This window comes from Callithrix jacchus, chromosome 19 (assembly GCF_049354715.1).
Source record: "Callithrix jacchus isolate 240 chromosome 19, calJac240_pri, whole genome shotgun sequence".
NCBI lineage: Eukaryota > Metazoa > Chordata > Mammalia > Primates > Cebidae > Callithrix > Callithrix jacchus.
Genome location: NC_133520.1, coordinates 23150005 through 23155736, shown reverse-complemented (window position 1 = coordinate 23155736; position 5732 = coordinate 23150005). Strand labels below are relative to the sequence as shown.

Below are 5732 nucleotides of genomic sequence, written 5' to 3'. Positions count from 1 at the left end.
AAGCCCGGGTCGTTGTCACGTGACACGGCCCCTGCGCCCTGGCCCCGCCCCCGCCCCCGCCCCCGCCCCGCGTCCGGGCCCCGACCCCCCCGCGCCCGCCTGCCCGGGGGCGTTTCCGCCACCCTCTCTTCCCAGGTTTCCAGAACTTGCGGGCCCCCTCTCCGCCAGCCCGGCTTGGCCCCACCCAAGCTCTTGCCCAAAAATTCAACAGATCTCATCTCCCAGCATGGAACAAGTGACAGTGAGTGCTAGAGAGGAGGCAAGTTAAAACTGCTCTCCAGGTGGGGCACCGTGGCTCACACCTGTAAACCTAGCACTTTGGGAGGCCAAGGCAGGTGGATTGCCTGAGCTCAGGAGTTTGAGACTAGCCTGGGGAACATGTAAAACCGACATCTCTACTAAAGATACAAAAATCTAACTGGACATGGTGGCTTGCTCCTGTAATCCCAGCTACTGGGGAGGCTGAGACAGGAGAATGCTTGAACCCGGGAAGCAAAGGTTGCAGTGAGCTGAGATGGTGCCATTGCACTAGGACAGAATGAGCCTAGGACAGAGTGAGACTCCACCTCAAAAAAACCAAAATAAAACAACAACAAAAAAACTGCTCTCCACAGGCAGATACTTTCTTTCCTTCCTTCTTTTCTTCCTTCCTTCCTCCCTCCCTCCCTCCCTCCTTCCTTCCTTCCTTTCTCACTGCAACCTCCACCTCCCAGGTTCAAAGTGATTCTCCTGCCTCAGCCTCCCTAGTAGCTGGGATTACAGGCATGTGCCACCATGCCCGGCTAACTATATTTTTAGTAGAGAGGGGGTTTCTTGGCCGGCATGGTGGCTCATGCCTGTAATCCCAGCACTTTGGGAGGCTGAGGCGGGTGGATCACCTGAGGTCAGGAGTTCGAGACCAGCTTGGCCAACATGGTGAAACTTCATCTCTAAAAAAAAGAAAAAAAAGAGAGAGAGGCTTTCTTCATGTTGATCAGCCTGGTTTTGAACTCTCGACCTCAGGTTATTGCCTACCCTGGCCTCCCAAAGTGCTGGGATTACAGATATGAGCCACCACACTGGGCCTAGAAGGATATTTTCCTAAGGAAAAGGTGGATTCACAGAGAGGAATGGTGCAGCTCCACTGTTGGGGATTTCAGCTAGGTTCTGCCATGGTGGGATCTCCCCAGAGCCTTCCTTTCCTCAGCTGGGTGGTTGGGAGGGGTATGTGGTGGGGGGGAAGCACAGACCACTGACTTCTGCTAGTGCCCACCCTGCCCACTCATAGGAAATAAAGACAATGGCTTAGCCTAAAAGATTTCCAGGGACCGGCTGGGCGCGGTGGCTCAAGCCTGTAATCCCAGCACTTTGGGAGGCCGAGGCGGGTGGATCACGAGGTCAAGAGATTGAGACCATCCTGGTCAACATGGTGAAACCCCGTTTCTACTAAAGATACAAAAAATCAGCTGGGCATGGTGGCGCGTGCCTGTAATCCCAGCTACTCAGGAGGCTGAGGCAGGAGAATTGCCTGAACCCAGGAGGCGGAGGTTGCGGTAAGCCGAGATCGCGCCATTGCACTCCATCCTGGGTAACAAGAGCAAAACTCTGTCTCAAAAAAAAAGAGATTTCCAGGGACCCTGGAACTTAATATTGAAAACAGTTGACAAACAGTTTAAAGAGGGATATTTGGCTGTATACTCCGAAGTGAGCAGATGTTTTTGAATATTGTCTCCACCACGTGCCAAGCACCAAGCAACCCTGTGGAGCAAGTATTGTTTTCCCCATTTTAGAATACGAAAACTGAAGTTCATAGCAATGAAGTGACAAGGCCCAACAACAGCTATTGAATGACAGTCAGAATTTTAAGACAGGTCTTGACTTCAATCTTAGTAGAAGAATGAATTTAGATAATTAAGATGTATATGAAACATTTGTTAGCTTTTGTAGAGCATAGAAGGACAAATATGGACTCACCTTCGGATTTAGTAAGTAATGTTTCCCAAACTAGAGTTGTTGGGGTCCTGCCTCATGGTCTTCCCCGTATCTGTGAATTGCCCCAGGCTAGTTCTGCTCTCTGATGCTGGGGCTGGGCCTCTGCTTTCCAGCTGACACTCTAATAATAGGCTCCGCCAGTAGAGAACAGTGTCCAGAGACTATCAGGAGATAGCAAGGCTGCTGGAGGAAAGGGGACCTGCTCCTCCCCGTGGGCTCCCTGTTTCCAGTTCTTGGGAGCATCGTTCCTGTCTTAATTCCTTAACCCAGCAGTATGGATTCCCTCCTGTTGCAGCAGTTAAATCCAGTTAGTGTTTTTTTCCTACACTTTTGCATTGGGCACCCCCTACCTCACCCACCAGAGATACAAGGACAATGCCCCCTCCCCAGAAGTCAGTACCAGACCCACAGAGCCCCTCTTCCAAACTCAGAAACACTGGCAGCCGCTAGCATTGCACCCTTCTCAGAGAGCTGTGTTTCTGCTCCAGGGCCGCTCTAAATTCCAGGATTTAATAATTCCAACTTCTTTGATTCTCCCAGCCGTTGCTACTTTTGTGAGACCTTAGACTTCCCTTTTTATTACTAGTTAACTATTTTTTACCTACTGAACCATTTTTTTTTTTTTTTTTTGAGACGGAGTTTTGCTGTTGTTACCCAGATTGGAGTGCAATGGTACCATCTCAGCTCACCGCAACCTCTGCTTTCTGGGTTCAAGCAATTCTCCTGCCTCAGCTTCCCGAGTTGCTGGGACTACAGGCACGCACCACCATGCCCAGCCAATTTTTGTATTTTTAGTAGAGACGGTGTTTCACCTCATTGACTAGGATGGTCTCGATCTCTTGACCTCGTGATCCACCTGCCTCGGCCTCCCAAAGTGCTGGGATTATAGGCGTGAGCCACCGCGCCCGGCCTCTGAACAATTCTTTAAAAAAAAATTTTAGAGCCATGGTCTAGCCCAGGCTAGAGTACAGTGGTATGATCATAGTTCGAGGTAACGTCAAACTCCCAGGCTCAAGGGATCCTCCTGTCTCAGCCTCCTGAGTAGCTGGGACTACAAGTGTCAGCCACAGCAAGGATTCTATATTAACAATTAGATATTAAATTTGTTTCTGGCCAGGTGTGGTGGCTCATGCCTGTAATCCTAGCACTTTGGGAGGCCAAGGTGGGAGGATCACTTGAGTCCAGGAGTTCAAGACCAGCCTAGGCAACATAGTGAAATCTCATCTCTACAAAAAAAAAAAAATAATAAAATAAATAAATGAGGCAGGAGGATCATTTGAGCCCTGGAGTTTGAGACTGCAATAAGCTATGATTGCACCACTACACTCCCACCCAGGTGACAGAGTTCCCTGCTTACAAAAATTTATTTTAAAGCCACTGGTGTGGGGTCAGTTGCAGTGGCTCACATCTGTAATCCCAAGACTTTAGGAAGCCAAGTTAGGAGGATCTCTTGAATCCAGGAGTTTGAGACCAGCCTGGGCAACATAGCAAGATGTGGTATCTAAAAAATAAATAATAATGCCCAGGCACAGTGGCGCATGCCTGTAATCTCAGCACTTTGAGAGGGCGAGGCAGGCAGATCATGAAGTTGGGAGATCAAAACCGTCCCGGCCAACATGGTGAAACCCTGTCTTTATTAAAATTACAAAAAATTAGCTGGGCATGGTGGCAGGTGCCTGTAGTCCCAGCTACTCAGGAGGCTAAGGCAGGGGAATCGCTTGAACCTGGGAGGCGGACGTTGCAGTGAGCCAAGAGATCTCGCCACTGCACTCCAGCCTGGCGAAAAAGCAAGACTCTGTCTCAGAAAAAATAAAATAAAATAAATTAATTAATAATTATAATAATAGTAATAAAACAACTGGTGTGGTTTCTTTTCTTTTTTCATGTCAGCTGGGTAACGTACCAATGTCGGCACAAGGTTTGAAGATGGTACAGCTCACACATGCACGTGAACATCCAGTCATCACATTTAGGAACTATAAAAGGATCTGGTGTGGTTTCTGTCTCCTGGCTGGACCTTAACTGATACAGAAACTGGGACTATGAAAGGAGGAGTTAGGTGTGATAGTTGTGAGAGAAGCTACTTCTACCCCTCAAGTCCCAGGCCCATGTATTGTGGCTAAGAGGAAGATGGCGCCATGTAACGGTCTCTGATTGAAAATATGTACTGTATTGGCCAGGTGCAGTGGCTCATGCCTGTAAGCCCAGCACTTTGGGAGGCTGAGGTGGGCAGATCACCTGAGGTCAGGAGTTCAAGACCACCAGCCTGCCCAACAAAACCCTGTCTCTACTAAAAATACAAAAATTGGCCAGGCGTGGTAGCTTACGCCTGTAATCCCAGTACTTTGGGAGGCCAAGGCGGGTAAATCACCAGAGGTCGAGAGTACAAGACCAGCTTGACTGACGTGGAGAAACCCTGTCTTTACTAAAAATACAAAATTAGCCAGGTGTGGTGGCAAATGCCTGTAATCCCAGCTACTAGGGAGGGTGAAGCAGGAGAATCACTTGAACCTGGGAGGCGAAGGTTGCAGTGAGCTGAGACTGCACCATTGCACTCCAGCCTGGGCAACAAGAGTGAAACACCATCTCAAACAAACAAAAAACAAAAACAAAAATTAGCCGAGTGTGGTGACGTGCACATGTAATCCCAGCTACTCGGGAGGCTGAAGCAGGAGAATTGCTTGAACCCAGGAGGTGGAGGTTGCAGTGAGTCCAAATTGTGCCACTGCACTCCAGGGTGACACTCCATCTCAAAAAACAAAAAACAAAACAAAAAAATTACTATATTCGATGAGACAGAAACTATCCCTTCAAAATATTGACTCTCAGCAGGCTTAACACCCATTGGCCATCCCACCTTTGTGTGAAGTCACCTGCTTTTGAGAGATAGAGTATGTGATTAAAACAGATAGTTCTGGGGTGGGCACAGTGGCTCACTGTCTTTAATCCCAACACTTTGGGAGGCCAAGGTGAGTGGATTGCTTGAGCCCGGGAGTTTGAGACCAGCATGCACAACATGGCTAAATCCCATCTCTACCAAAAATACAAAAATTAGCCAGGCGTGGTGACATGTGCCTGTAGTCACAGCACTTTGGGAGGCTGAGATGGGTGGATCACTTGAGGTCATGAGTTTGAGATCAGCTAGCCAATATGGTGAAATCCCATCTGTACTAAAAATTATAAAATGAGCCAGGCTTGGTGATGTGAGCCTGTAATCTCAGTTACTCAGGAGGGTGAGGCATTGCTTGAAACCAGGATGTGGAGGTTGCAGTGAGCCAAGATTGCACTACTGCACTCCAACCTGGGCAACAAATGGAGACTCTGTCTCAAAAATAAATAAATAATTTAATTTAAACTTAAAAAATTTGACAGGCCAGGTGCGGTGGCTCACACTTATAATCCTAGTACTTCAGGAGGCCAAGGAGGGTTAATCACTTGAGTTTAGGAGTTTGAGACCAGCCTGGCCAACATGGTGAAATTCCACCTCTACTAAAAATACAAAAATTAGCAGAGCTTGGTGGCAGGCACCTGTAATCCCAGCTGCTCGGGAGGCTGAGGCAAGAGAATCACTTGAACCCAGGAGGCAGAGGTTGCAGCGAGCCGAGATCGCGCCACTGCACTTCAGCTTGGGCAACGAAGGGAGACCCTGTCTCAAATAAAATAAAAATTAGCCAGGTATGGTGGTATGTGCCTGTAGTCCTGGCTACTTGGGTGGCTGAGGTGGGAGGATCACTTGCTCAAGAGTTTGAGGCTACAATGAG

The 5732-nt window shown here is 48.5% G+C and overlaps 1 non-coding gene across 1 annotated transcript; it reads right to left on the bottom strand.

The window, feature by feature from the left end:
• Positions 1 to 3855: 3855 nt before the first annotated feature.
• Positions 3856 to 3959, bottom strand: LOC118149618 (small nucleolar RNA U13). Its single transcript, XR_004737187.1, has one exon. It is a non-coding gene; the product is annotated as a small nucleolar RNA U13 (small nucleolar RNA).
• Between the last annotated feature and the right edge of the window lie 1773 nt (positions 3960 to 5732).